Genomic DNA, 15,171 nt, shown 5'->3' on the forward strand with positions numbered 1-15,171 from the left:
TCTGCCCCAGGGCCATGGGTCACAGTGTTATGGTATTCAGCTCCAGACTTCAGGAGGAATGTGCGGGGGCTAAACAGCTGCCTGACCCAGGGCTCTGCTGAGCAATTCCGGTCAGAGCCACAGGTTCTGGCTCCCAGCCACACAGTGCTTGTACCTGACGCCGCCTTCAGAAGCTCTGAAGCTCTGTCTCACCACTTCTTCAGAGTGAGCATGAACCACCATATCCTTTCAGGGAAATCACCCCAGAACAACAGGAGTTGCAACAGCCAGGGGCCCAGAGCACCTGTGGGACAGAGGAAAGGGTTTTCTGTCCTGATGAGGGGTTCAGCTGATGGCTTCCACCTTGGCATGAAGATGCTGCTTCAGAGCTGCAGGTGGGATTCCAAGATAGCCATAATTCCCAGTTTGGCCTTTAAGACTCCAGGCCTCGGGCTGGAGAACTGGCTCAGTGGTTAAGGGCACTTGTTCTTGCAGAGGACTGGGTTTCGATTCCCAGTACCTACATGGCAGCTCACAACTATAATTTCAGTTCCAGGGAATCTGATGCTCACTCTGGCCTCCTTGGGCATATGACACACATACATCCATGCAGGCAAAATAGTTATATCCATAAAAAAAAATTAATCTAAAAAAAAAGTCCAAACAACAAAAAACTCCAGGTCTTAGTTGGGCTTGGTGGTACACCTCTGTAACCACAACACTCAGGAGACAGAGGCACGAAGATGGAACTCAAGACTAGTCAGGGTTACACAGTGAGACCTTGTCTCAAACAAACAAAGATTTGCAGTTCCAGCCATCTTCCTCTCCATGTCACCTCTAAAATGGCTTTGGTATGTGCTGGTGGCTAGGAAAATTGCATTCTTCCCCACAGCAAACCAGGGCTGAGAAAGCCACACCTAATCCCCACCAGGCCATGCACTGTGTGTTTGGGACTGAAGGACCAATGGTGGGTGTGTCACTGGCCTTAATCCAAGGAGCCCTTGCTGTCATCTGGTCTGAGAGCAGCCAGCCTAGTCTAGGCCTTGGCCATGCAGGAGACCCTTAGGGCCAGAGCAGAGACTCCCCTAGGAAATGTGGGAGGGTTACCTGGCTCCTGTACTTGGTCCCAAGGCCAAAAGGACATTGAACACCCAGATAGAAATAATCAGGGTAGGACTGGTCGACCGGGTTCATATCATATTTGTCTCCTATCCTCTCATATGTGGCAATACAGAGAGACTAAGTAAACAGTCTAGACCACATGCCCCTTATAAATGTGTGTTAGCACTGGCGAGACAGCAGGCAGTAAAATGCTTGTATTGCAAGCAGGAGGACCAGATTTGGTGAGCTCCAGGCCAGTGAGAGATTTTTGTCTCAGAGGGGGGGGACAGCATTTCTGAGGGTGACGTAAGGTTGTCCTCTGGCCTCCATACACACAGGTACAGACACCCACACATACCCTCCCACACCTCCAGACTAGATGACATGGGGGTGTCCTCTGCCCCCCACCTCCCAGGACAGGCACCCCTATACATCCTCCCACACCCCCAATCATCTCACACTCACATTTAGAAAAGGTGTGAATTAGAACACTGGCTCATCTGTGAACTTTCCCTCCTAGGACCGGATGCCCACATAGGAAGACTCATTTGAAGAAGGAGAAAACCGGGCCTGAGTAGGCCCACTGCTCATTTCTGTTTTCACTGGGCCAGCTGCTATTCCATTCACCATCAAGTGTGAAAGGTGGTGCTATGAGTAATTGTCTGGACAGCAGGCAGCACCATGTCTGCCCTGGGTGTGTAGAGGTTCCTGGGCACAATGAATTCTGAGACTTCCAAGGAGATCCGGGGGGCCAAGATGAGTCCTTGTCTCCCTTCTGCCAGAAGAGGAAGGTGACCAAGTCTCCAGCCATTATATTTCTCAGGCCAACGTCAGAAGAAGACCTGTGTTCCAACAACAAACATCCTGAGCTTTAAAGGCCCACTAAGGGCTCCGGAAGTGACTCAGTTGGTAAAGTGCCCACCAAGCACACTTGAGGGCCTGAGTCTGGGCCCAGCACAGAGTCGTGTCAGGGCGTGTGATCCCAGTGCTGTGTGGCCAAGACAGAGGTCTCTGGGCATCACTGACCAGCCAGCCTGGCCTAATCAGCAAGCCGCGGGCCAGTGGGAGACGCCAGCCAGAGAGATGGCTCAGCAGTCTAGAGCACTTGCTGCTCTTTGCAGAGGACCCAGGTTAGTGTTCCAGTACCCACGGAGTTCACAACCATCTGTAATGCCAGTTCCAGAGGATCTGTTGCCCCCTTCTGACCTCCACAGGCACCAGGCATACATGTGGCATACATACATACATGCAGGCAAAACATTCATGCACATAAAATTAAATTTAAAAAATCAAGGCGACTAGCTCCTAAGACAATATTCAAAACTGACCTCTGACCTTTACACCTAGATACATTGACTCCAGGGGCCGAAATGACACCCCCAGGCCTCTTGCCACGTTTGTGGTCATCTAGAAGCTACAAGCTGCCCATTCCAGTGGAGGAACAGTGCAGCCAGTGCCTCTGAAACTCCTGTGGTGTTCACAGGCTCTACAGAGGGTCCTCAGGGCGAAGCTGAAGACCAGCCACGGGTGTGTCTGAAAGGCTCCGTTCTGGGTGTTCAAATCAGGATTTGAAACTGTGACCTGAAAACTGGATGTGGGTGTGGCAGTGGTGTTTTAATCCCAGCAATGGGGAGGCAAAGGCTGGAGGATTTCTGGGGCTCTTTGACCGGCCAGTCTGGCCTGATTGGAGAGCCCCAGGACACATTGAGACAGTGAGAGTCCCCCAAGGGCATTTCCAAACAGGCAGGTATCTCCAGGTGGAGGGGCTAGGGTATCACACAGTGAGCCAATGGCAGGGCCAGCAGCAGAAGATCCTGGCTGCTTCCCCAAGGAAGGTACAGAGAGAGTCAAGATGGTTTCTCGTCCTCTATCGCAGAGCAAGAATGAAACAACACAGTCTCATCCTGAAAGTCTCCCGGGCAGGCAGATGCAGAGCCTGCCCTGAGACCACATTCCCAGTTATGGCTGGCAGTGGGAGGCACAGGGGGCCTAGAGTCCCGGGAGGCAGCCATTCTAAATCTGGGAGGCATTTGCAAGTCACAGTGACTCATTTTGGGACTCACTAAAAACTCCTGTGAGTGAAAACAGAAGTGTCTGGGGCTGAGGTCCCGTGTACCTTTCCCTCTTCCCCTACCCTGAGGGACGGGTGCTGCAGGGATGGTGAAGGGCTCGGAGCATGTCAGTAGCTTCTGCAACTCAGCTGGCTGGTCCACAGCCAATGAGAAGGAAATAGGAGAAGGTTGCCCACCTGCCCCTTAAGACAGCAGAAACCTTATGTAAGCTGCGCCCCCCCCCCCCCCCGCCCCGTTCACGTCACTGGGAGCGTGTGGAGGTCTGTGGACTGGGCCTCAGATTCTCTTAACACTCAGCCATGGACAGCTTGCTTATAGCCAGACCTCTAAGGATCATCACTGGCTGTGTGACCTAGGACCTTTTGCTTGACCTCTCTGAGCCTCAGTTTCCTATCTACAACATGCCACAATTCACAATGTGTATGTGGAAGTCAGAGACAACTTGCTAGAGTCAGTTCTGTGCTCCAGGAACAGTGACCAGCCTCGATGCTCTGGGCTGGTGACCACACCTTTCTTACACCAGCATCTTAGAGCCAGGTTGCCTAGCAATAAGGTGCTGAAGCCAGACATCTGTCATTTGCTTCCAGTTCAACACTCACCACCTGGGGGACTTTGGGAACAAGTCTCATCAATGCCATATAAGAAATGGACACGGCGGTGGTGGCGCACACCTTTAATCCCAGCTCTCGGGAGGCAGAGCCAGACAGATCTCTGTGAGTTCCAGGCCAGCCTGGGCTACCAAGTGAGTTCCAGGACAGGCACAAAGCTACACAGAGAAACCCTGTCTCACCCTCCCCCCCCCCCCCAAAAAAAGAAATGGACACAAGGGTGGCATGACACCTCCCTCACAGGGGCTGGACTCAGGCAGAGGGGCCAGCAGTGAGACCTTTCCTCCCCACAGGCTGTGGCCTGATGGCTGTGGAAGAGTAGGTTGCTAAAGTACACTCAGCAGGATGCCACCCCGTGCCCAGCCAGTGCAGCCAATAATGGACAGCTGGCGTGTGATCTGGGATACACAGTCTGGTTAGAAGCAGTAACTCCTGTCCCAGCCAGGAGCATCCCCTCTTGAGGGGATGTGGAAGTCCCCTTATTTGCTCCCCAGAGAAGCTTGGACATCCTAGTGTGGCTGTTAAGTATTCATGATTAAGACTTTTCGTTTTTTAAACACAGGCCATACAACGTGCATGTATGTGAAAGATGTGTGGAGGTCAGAGACAGTTTGCTGGAGTCAGTTCTTTTCTTCCACCACGTGGGTCTGGAGGATAAAACTCAGGTTCCCACCGGGCTATTCGAATGGTCCCCAGTGGAATCATTGACTCCTTCCGGAACCTTTTGCACATTGACCTGGCTGGCCTGGAGTCCCAGGGAGGCAGTATCAGGCGGAGACACTGGTGCTTTGGGGGCAGGGACTTGGATCCACCCTTGGAGCCTACTTCTGTACCTGTATTGAGCACTATTTGTACTATTGCACACAGTGAGCACTATTTTTTAGACAGTGTCTCATGTAGTCCACGCTGGCCTGGAATTTGCTATAAAGCCAAGAATGACCTTGAACTTCTAACGTTCCTAGTGCTGGGGTTACAGATGCTGAGATTAGGAAAGCACTCTTCCTAGTGAACTTCATCTCCAACTCCAGTCTCTGGATGGGTCAATTTCAGTAGGGCTAGAGCTGTGATAGAGCAATGTCAGCTGATGGGGACCCCATGGGCACGGGGAAGAGTCCATGGGTTGGCTACCGTGCGAACCTGCATCTCTAGAGTCTAGAGCCCTCGTAGAGGGGTTCAGTGACCAGGACTTGGAGTCTGGGCCTCAGTCTTCCCACCTGGGCTGGACGGTTAAGAGCCCAGGCTGGGAGCGCGCCCCCGGCGCCCCCTTAGCCTGCGTGGCGGCCGCGCGCACGGGCGCAGGGGGCGGCGCGGCCCCGCTGCGGGGAGGGGCGGGCGCGCGGACGCGCGCAGAAGCGGCGGCCGAACCCGGTAGACTAGCTGCGGCCGCAGCGCCGCCAACTCGCGTGCGACCAGCGCTCCGCCCGCCGCCGAGAGAGACACCGGCGCCGGTGAGTGGCCTGGGGCCCGCAAGGGGCTCGGGCCAGGGCGTGGGGCTGTGCCCGAGGCGGTGGGCGCGCGCGCGTGCCCGGGGAGGCGGCGGGGACGCCCGCTGGAGGCCGAGGCGTCCCTCGGCTGGGCTCCATCCGCCTCGCTGCGCGGGAGTGCGTGCGTGTGCACATCGGGGGGCCCCGGGTAAGTTTAGGGTGGACCAGTGCGGGTGAACGGGCTATGCTCCCGCTTATCCGTTTATCGATCGTTTACCTTGGGTGCCAGGGAGTACATGTGCCCACGTGTCTGAACGTTCCCGAGTAAGTGTGGTCACACGTGTTTAAGATCCGGGCTGAGCACCCTACACTGTATGCCAGTGTGAGTGATGTGACGGCTGACCCTGGGCCGGATTCTGTGAGCCTGGGGCTTAGGGACAGACCCACAGATCCCCAGGGTCTGAGTCCAGTGGAAGCCGCTCAGCCCAGCTTTGGCAACACTCTGCATGGCCACGCAGGCTGGGGAGCGGGCTGCGCTGAACTTGAATTGAGGTTTTCAAAATATGTCTGAGTTCCCCGGCTTTGTTCGTGACTGTTTCTAGCTAGGCCAGATTTGGACTCTGCCCCCATACCTAGGGGTTAGGCCCTAGGGAGACCCAGGGCCCCAGATAATTGCCCTCTCTGCCTGACCCTCTAAGTTAATCATATTCCCCTGATTTATCTGAGCCCCGGAGACGGTAACAAATGGGTGACAGCATGCTTGGGGCACATCCTCTAAGGGCTGTCCTTGCGGTTTTGACTGACAGTCTGTGTGTGTTGAAAATCTCAGTTGAAAGTTGTAAGTGCTTTAAAGCAAACTTTAGAAAGTTTTTTTGTCCGAACTTCTCTCCACTGGCAAAATGCAGCTTGACTCTCTGAAGAGAAAATGTCCTTACAGGAGTCTGGTGTGTGTAAAGGGGCACATAAAAAATCCCTGTTGCTAACGGGAGAAGAATTTCATTGAATGGGTGCCTGACTCCGACAGCAGTGAACTTTGGACATCGTCTTTCAGCGGACAAAACCTGGAAGGAAACCAAAAAAAGACCCGTGTTCTTTTTTCCTCTTTGTCCTGAAAACTGGAAAAAAAAAAAAAAAATCCCCACCTTCTGGATGTGTTGGAACTGTTCCCCTCCCCCATCAGGGCCAGACTTTCCCTGGATCCCCCACCCCCAAATAAAATATGCGTGTGGGGAGCGGAGGAGTGAGTCACTCCCTGGCAGAGGGCCCCACAGCAAACATTTGGGAAGGTTCTTGCCTAACTTCCCAGAAGAAAAGGCCTGGGATTTAAAATGGTCCCCGTGGTTTGAGACTCTGAGCCCGGCCTGCTTTGGAAGTGACTTAAAAAGTCATTTTGCTATCTCTGAGAACTCAAGTCTCAGACTTAAGCAGTGGTTAGGATTTAGAGCTGTTTATTGAAATGGAGTCTGGCCTTCCCAGGTGGCATGTGGAGTGAGGAAGGAGGAGGGAAATGGGGTTGAATCATTTATGGAATACCTACTGTGTGCTGAGAATGGTTCTGGGGTCCTTAACTCTCCTGGTATCCCACTCTGTTTTTGGTTTTGTGCACAAGGAATCTGAATCATACAGAGATCAAGCATGTGTCCCTGGGCCAGCCGAGAGGAGGCAACCAAAACCTGAGCCACGTGCCTGCCTTTGAGGTCCTTCCTCTTTCCATTGGGCCCAGGACTTGACATTCACTTCCTAAGGTGCACAGCCTGGGCCCTGAGGACTTGAACACTCAGGTACTCAGTTAGGGCTCACCGTAAGTCAGAGGTTGTTGTCTCTATTATACAGATGAGAAGACGGACACTAGGAGAGATGAACTGGCTGGCATAGTGTTTGGAAAGTGGTGCCATGACTGGTGTATCCCATTGTTGAGGATATGCCCTGTGCTGGGCTTGGTGCACAAAATGGGAAGTTATTTCCTCCCGTATGCTCAACAACACTGTCAGGTGAGGACTGCCATGGTGCCCAAGACAGAGAGAGACTGTAGAGTATGCAGTAGACCCGGGATTTGAACCCAGGCTTGTCTGGGCCGAGTCTGTAGTCTTCCCCTGTACTTGCAAAGTCAATATCCAGGTAAATGGATAAGCTGGTAAATGATGAAGTCAGGATTTAAACTCATATCTCCGATTCTGGGACCAGCCTTCTTAACTTGAAGGCACACAGGCTACCTTTATTGTGTTTGCTCTTTCCTGCTGGGTTCCAGCATGCTAGGAGAGATCTTCCCAAAGGCCACCGAGCCACCAGGGTGAAGGGACTAGTCTTTCCAAGTGCCAGAGGTGGACAGACCATTGTCAAAAGGGGAATAATATTTCCCTCCTCTTCTCAGGCTGAACCAGAAAAGGAGGTGAGGGTGGAGGGCTTGGTGAACCATTCAAGATTAGATGGGGTTAGGGCCAGGTGTGGTGGCTCATGCCTGTAATCCCAGCACAATGAGAGGCTGAGGCAGAAGGATTGCTTTGAGTTCTAGGCCAGCCTTGACTTACATAGCAAGTACCAGGTTACCCAGGATTAGATAAGACACCATCATGTAAATAAATAAATTAAATAAATAAACAGCCTAGATTCAGGTTGGTACCTCTAAGTCCTTATTGCAGACAAAGCTGGACTCTGCCCTAGGAAGAGCCCGGCCCTCCGACCTTGTAGGGAGATGGGGAGTGAACTGCCTCAGGGCCTCGCTCTCATTCTGAATATCTGACATGATCATTTTTAAAAAGGCTGCTTGTCACCTGTCATTCAGAACTGGGTCTGCGGTCACTTCCTCATTCACTTCCGTTTCTGATGTTTGGCAGGAGGACTGTGTGTGTAAGGACCTGTGTGGTTTGGGCTGTGCCTGCCCAGCTCTGTGTCCTCCAGCATTAAAACTTATCTCTTCCCCTTCCAAGAATGTCTGCAAATTGATGAACATTTGCAAAGTGCTTTGCAATGTGATGCCTTAACGTAAGGTGTGAAATAATACATCTTATGGGAGGGCTCAGCCTCGGTTCTGGCATTGGTGGATTTCTCTCCATCTGGCCTGTGATTTGCAGAGGTAAAATAGGCCTTGTTTCTATTTAATTTAGTTTTTGCTGATGTCATCATAGGCAGCAAAGTGCACATACCTTTTTGCTAGTCCTTTGGACTGGGGCTCTGAGGGACAGGGAGATTGTGGAACAAGGTATTATTTAGGATGGTTGGGTGTCTGTAAAGGGTTTTGAAGTTTTTGAGCAGGCAGTGGATGATGTACTATGTTCTCAGTTCTGTCACCAGGCAATACCAATGTCATCTTCCTTCTCTTTCTCTCTCTCTCTCTCTCTCTCTCTCTCTCTCTCTCTCTCTCTCTCTCTCTCTCTTTCTCTCTCTTTCTTTCTCTCTCTCTTTGGTTTTTTTGAGACAGAGTTTCTCTGGAACTCCCTCTGTAGACCAGGCTGGCCTTGAACTCAGAGATCCACCTGCCTCTGACTCTCAACTGCTGGGATTAAAAGCATGTGCCACCATCACCTGGCTCTTTTCTTTTTTCTTTTTTTGAAAATGTTAGTAGAAACTGCTCCCCCCAACAACCTCCCCCCGTTCCTGTCTGAATTTGGTGACATATACACAATCCATTTTCAGACCAAACCTGTAGCCTTCTTAGACCCAAGGTCCAGAAAGAAGTAATATTGGGGCACATCCGTTAGTGGTGTGATTTCCTGTGACGTTAATCTTGGGAACTTGAACTTGAAAGTGTGATCTGGCATTTTGACATCTGTCACTCCAGCAGGATTTGCTATGTGAATACAGACCCATATATACAGGGGACACTTGTCTCCAATTCTTGACACTCCCCCCCTACACACACACACACACACATACACACACACACACACACACACACACACACACACACACACGTAGGCGACTTCTCACATGGTCTGGCTCCTGAGAAACTAGTCGCCTAGGCAGGTTTCTTGGACTGTGCTGGGCCAAATCACAACACCCCCTAAACCCCTAGGTCCCTACCCCTGGAGCTGGGCCCTGAGGGGCTGTGAGATTGCAGGTGGGTGGCCACTGGGTCTGAAATGCATTCAGTTCCAAAGGCTTTGACCCACATGGAACTGTTCTTTCTCTCTTAGACTTCTGTGTGAAGGTGACCTCATAGGAAAGAAAAAGGGGGCTTTGTGTAGGAATTCCACCGAGTGTGAAGGAATGCCGACAGGGAGGGGGCGGGTCGTTACTGTGGGAAGCCTGAGGCGCCTGCCTTTTCCCCAAATTGTTTAACCCTCACACTTCAAAATCAGGGTGGCCCTTGAGAAAGAGATTCTTTTGCTTTGTTTTGTTCTGTTTTGTTTTTCAAGACAGGGTTTCTCTGTGCAGCCCTGGCTGTCCTGGAATTCACTCTGTAGACCAGGCTGGCCTCGAACACACAGATCCATCCACCTTTGCCTCCCAGGTGCAGGGTGGTGGTGCTGGTGGGAGTGGTTAAAGGTGTGTGTCGCCACCATCCACCGGGCCCCCCCGTCATTGGAGAAGCTCCTGGGGTGCTGCCTTTCACACTGCACTCTCAGTGCAGGTGGCAGACAGAGTTGGAATTGTTCAGGACCCTTTTTCTAACATCTGTCCTTCAGCCTCTTAAGCTGGGGATTCCTGGGAAAGAATCTGCAAGGGGACATGGTGCCTTTCTGGTGACCGGTTACAGTGGCTCACAGTGCCAAGCAGAGCAGCTCACCAGAGCATAGGGTGGAGGTGACACTGGAGGCTACTCAGGGTAGACTTTGAGGATTGGAAGCTGTCCAATTGTGCACTTTACAGGGTGGAAACTGAGGCCCTGAAAGGGTAAGATAGTCATAATCCAATTAAGAATGTGAGCGTTGGGGCTGGAGAGAGGAGTGGTTAACAGCATGGGCTGCTCTTCCAAAGGACTTGGGTTCCATCTCCAGCACCCACATGACAGCTTATAACCGGCCATAACTCCAGTTTCAGGGGATCTGATGCCTCCCTCTTCTGGCCTCCAAAGGCCAGGCATGGTGCAGACATACATGAGGCAAAACATCCAGACACATACAATTTAAAAACAAAGAATTTGCCGGGCGTAGTAGACAGCAGCAGCTTGGCGAGAAGCCGGATTTCAGTGCTGGAGTGGCCCTCCTGGCATCTCAAGAAAATGTTTGGAGATCTGTGTTTGCTTTCTTCCCACCTACTCACCACAAGGCAAGACAGTGAGCCCCTCAGTTTGGGTAGGAAGTTGGAAAGTCTCTGAAGGTCCAAGAGCGGTGTCCTAAAACACCACAGGAGTATTATGAAGTAAGGCAGATGTTTTGTTAATTATTTATATAGTGTGCCCCAGCAGAGATCTGTGCTGATAGGAGTGGCCATCACAGACCCCAGCAGGACCAGAGTCCTCATCGAGGACTCCCTGTCCGCACTAAGTAAGGGTCACTGGACCTGAGGGAGACCACATGTGTTATGGGAATCTTCCTGGGCCATTTGAGGCTCTGCTAGATTGGCTCTCTCTAAAGGCGGAAAAGACCCTGACTCCCACCATGGCTGTCCCTCCTCAGGAGCTTCCTCACACCTGAAGCCCACCAGGCTTGTGAGGGAAAGTGAGGACAGACGCCTGTGGGGAGAACCATTCTCCTACCCTCAGCCCGGCCTCCCCCACTTGTCTGTCAGGTGGGCTGGATGCATCTGGCGACGGCTCCGACTTCTCACACACCGGACTGACTTTAGGATATGGATACTGAAAAGAAAGGAGCCTGCGGTGGGAGCCGTGTCTGAAATTGGGCTGAGGATGAGGGGCGTGAGCTCAGAGAGGAGAAGCAAACCACTCTGCCTTCCTGTGACCTGTGGCTGTTTAACCTAGACACCTGCTCAGGCCAGAGAGCCTGTGGTGTGGAAGCAGATTGCAGTCCCTACATCTGGGAGGAGGGGGGATGAGGAGTAAGGGTGTGATGAGTGCAGGGCTTCCTTTTGGGGTGATAAAATGTTTTGGAACTAGGTAGCAACTTGGCTGTGCAACATTATGAATGTACCAGATGCCACTTTAAAATGGTTAATTTGGGTATAGTTTAATGATAGAACACTTACACTGGCATGCGTGAAGCCTGGGTTGGATCCCCAGCACCACACACTCCCACAAAGGTTAATTTTATATGAAGGAAAACAAAACCAGAAGGGATTCTGTTACTAAAGACAAAATGCCCCCTCTCCTGCCCCATTTATAGATAGGGACAATGAAGGGCAGAGAGCATGCCCAGCCTGAGATCCTACAGAGCCGTCCCGTGGCTTTTGTCACATTACTCTCACAGCTTTCAAGCCATGCATCATGGCTTCTGGGCCTGAGCTTGCGGGTAAAGCAGAGCACCTGCAGTCTGGAGCAGGCTGAGTGTATTCTGGTCTCAGAACTGGAGATACTTGTGTTGTCTAGCATGTGGCACACCCATCTGCTCATTCAAGAAACATCCTGAGAGATGGTGTGGTGTAGGGCACTTGCTCTTGAAGAGGACCCAGGTTCAGTTCCCAGAACACATATCTGACAGCCCATAGCGTCCTGTAACTCTAGTTCCAGGGGATCAGATGCCTTCTTCTGGCCCTCTTTGGGCACCTGCATGTGCATAGTGCACATACAGACAAGCAGGCACAAACATACTTATAAATAAAAATAAATTTAAATTTCTTTTGAGATCTCAATGGATAGCTCTGGCTGTCCTGAAACTCACTTTGTAGACCAGGCTCAGATATTTTCCTGCTTCTACCTCCCGAGTGCTGGGTTTAAAGGCATGTGTTACTGTGCCTGGCAAATTACAAAATAATAATAATAATAATGATTTATCTATTTTATTTTATGTGCATTGATGTTTTGCCTGCATGTATGTCTGTAGGAGGGTGTCAGATCCCCTGGAACTAGAGTTACAGGCAGGTGTGAGCTGCCACGTGGGTGCTGGAAATTGAACCCGGGTCCTCTGGAAAAGCACCCAGTGTTAACCTCTGAACCATCTCTCCAACCCCCTCCCCCATTTTTTTTTTAAAAAGAGGCCTTGGGGGTAGGTAGGGCTTGCACAGAGCCCCCTTATGGCCTCAGCCCCCTCCTCGGGGCAGCACCCCTTTTGTCCTCACTGCAGGAGGCAGGCTCAGAACTGTGTAGGAGTTTGTGAATGTTCTCTAGGAGGGATCTGATGGGCCTCACTCTTGGAAGCAGGAGGAGTTGGGAGAGTGAGTAGCATTGTGGCTGGGAGATTAAGAAGTTCTGCTGAGGCCTCAAAGGGCCATGGTGAGGGCAAGTGGACCACAGAGGCTGTGGGATAAGGTTTCCAGAGCTACAGGCTGACCTGGGAAAATATGCAACGAGGAACTTCCTCCAGCCTCACCATCCATCCTGTCAGAGGCTTCCCTGTGCCAGGGGTCTGCTGTGTGTCATGGCCTAGGCCAACTTTTACACTTAGTAACAACTCGAGTACTCGTATGCCCACGTTAGGGATGAAGAAACAACCAGGCTTCAGGGTAGCTGGTTTTCTCAACATGAGTGCTGTGAGGAAAACCACAGCAGAGGGCATTGTACAGTCAGGGGACAGTTGCTACCCTCTGGAAGTGCCTACTGTGTGAGCCGGGAGAGGGTAGCCAATTCTAGCCTTCCGAGCAGCTGGAAGAAACAGCATGTACCATGGTCCTGTGCTGAGGGCATAGGGTATCAGTTGTCTATTTCTTCCAGATGAGAGTGTCATTCCATAGGGCAAGACTTGGTGTGTGGCCACAGCTGTGTTCTCAGAACCTGGCACACAGTAAGAGCACAATTATCAGAATATTTCTGTGCACCAGCCTGGTGACATGGTGTTTAAATATTTCAGATTTGGGGGCATTTCAGATTTTCAGGTTAGGGTTATTCAGTTGGTAAAGTCTATGCAATATTCCCAAATTCAGTTAATTCTAAAATCTGAAACAAGGGGCTGGAGAGATGGCTCAGTGGTTAAGAGTACTTGCTGCTCACTCTTCCAGAGGACCCAGGTTCAATTCCCAGCACACACATGTCAGTTTATAACCATGTGTGACTCCAGTTCCAGGGGATCTGATCCCCTCTTCTGACTTTCATTGGTACCAGGCATGCCATTGGTACACAGACATTTATGCAAGCAAAAAAGTCCATACACCTAATAAATAAATAAGTAAAATCTGAAACTTTCCTGGTCTCACGCATTTCAGATAAGAGATACTCAACCTACCGGAACAGCTGAGTTATGGGGCTTCCTTCCTATGGTTCTTTGCTGAATGTCTGTATAGGAGGGCTTGGGGTATATGCACCTCAAAGCTGCTTTTTAATTTTGTTGGGGATGCTGGGAATTGCACCCAGGTCTCCTGTACATGCCACGACAGCTACACTCCCAACCTCAAACTGTGTTTTCTGTCAAGTACCTTTGTTGTTTAGAGGGAGTGTTCTTTGTGAGGTGGCTTTGAGAAGGGGAAAGAGTTAAATTTCCTAAGCAAGTTCTAGAGACCCCCACCTCCAGGGGAATGATCCCCAATTCTGCCCCAACCTGAAAAGTGAGGAACTTGGCCTTAGAAGAGGAAGCAAATCTCTTGTTCGTTTGGCCTCGTGGGTGTCTACACAGTAGCGCCCCTGAACACTACATAGTAGCGGACAGCAGAGGCAGGAGCCTGCCCGAGGGTTACAGGGTCTGCTGGGTCCCTGAACGGGTTGCTCAGGACCTCAAGCGTGCACACACTTGCTGGCGGTGACTCAGAGTGTGCTCGGGCTGCTTTGTCCCTCTTCTGCAGGAATCCCAGTGGCCTTTGTGTTTGCTCTCAATGCCAGCCTCCTCAGCTAGTCCACGAGAACGTGAAGACTCGAGTTCTGTCTGTGCACAGTCTGGGGACGGTGTGGAGACTGTGGCTCTTGGAGCCAGCCTGGTGGTGACAGCATGGCACATGGTTTTCTGTGAGGGGTGATGGGCTGTGCTGCCCTTAGGCTTGGCACTGGGGTCTCCCAACAGACAGGTTCATGGTGCTGTTCAGTCCAGGCTGGAGTTGGCCATTTGGGAAACAAAAGAATCAGACACAGACCTCTGTCTCTCTTCCTAGGAAATGTGCAGAGGAAATATCTGAACCTTGATCTGACAGCTGTCCTTTATACATACTTTTTATATCCGACATCCTCAGACTTTGATCATCTGCAGGCTAGGCATAGGACAACCCCCCCTTCCTGGTCTCTTAAGGGCAGTGGTGTATTAGAGTATTTTATTGTTGGCTGGGGACTGGAGAGGCAGTCTTAGAGAAGCATTCAGCCCCTGGCATGTGAGATCCTGGATACTCTGATGGCTTATGGGGCAGTGTCTCTGAAATCACACACTGCCAAACATTCCTGCACATATGGCCACTGTGATGTGTTAATGTTAGCAATCAAGATACTTAATTACATAGGAAAAAATTCCCTTTTTCTACTCCCCAGGGGTTACTGGAGAGCCTGTATGTCTCAGGCCTAAGGGTCCTACACAGTATAAATCAGACTGACAGATGGGGTATCATTATTGTATATGACTTTATTATCTAATAATCATTCTTTAATCTGGTCACAATGTTATCTGGCAGTTTCTTCAATTGCTATTTATCCAGCTGTATTGGCTCAACTCTACTTTGTGCCTGACCTGGGACTGGGACCTGAGGCTAGAAGGAAACAGGATTCTAATGGCCCTGAATCTTTACTGTGTGCCAGCCACCCAGGTGGTGCTGTGGGCTGTGGGTGAGTCTGTTCATTTCCTGGTGGGCACTGTAGGAAAAATGCACTTCTTACTGTGTGCACATTCTTAGAGATGCAGGCATGTAGACCACCTTCCAGCATGCACTGGTTAGGTGAGTTCTCTGGGGCCTGGCTCTCCGCTTGCTATGATCAACCAAGCTAGCCACTATTCACAGGCCACGTGATGACGTCCCCTGAATGAACCAGAAACAATCCAGATGCCCCAGGAACCGATGTGAGAACAAGGCGCCCCTTCACACATC

At 51.1% G+C, this 15,171-nt stretch overlaps 1 protein-coding gene across 1 annotated transcript in view; it reads left to right on the forward strand.

The window, feature by feature from the left end:
* Positions 1-5,109: 5,109 nt before the first annotated feature.
* The window catches only part of Nek6 (NIMA related kinase 6), a 77,817-nt gene continuing 67,755 nt past the window's right edge, over positions 5,110-15,171 (forward strand). Inside the window, exon 1 of the mRNA XM_059260220.1 lies at positions 5,110-5,208. The gene's annotated coding sequence lies outside the window, so the exon portion shown is untranslated. The remainder of the gene's footprint in view (positions 5,209-15,171) is intronic.

This window comes from Peromyscus eremicus, chromosome 4, assembly GCF_949786415.1.
Source record: "Peromyscus eremicus chromosome 4, PerEre_H2_v1, whole genome shotgun sequence".
NCBI classification, from domain to species: domain Eukaryota; kingdom Metazoa; phylum Chordata; class Mammalia; order Rodentia; family Cricetidae; genus Peromyscus; species Peromyscus eremicus.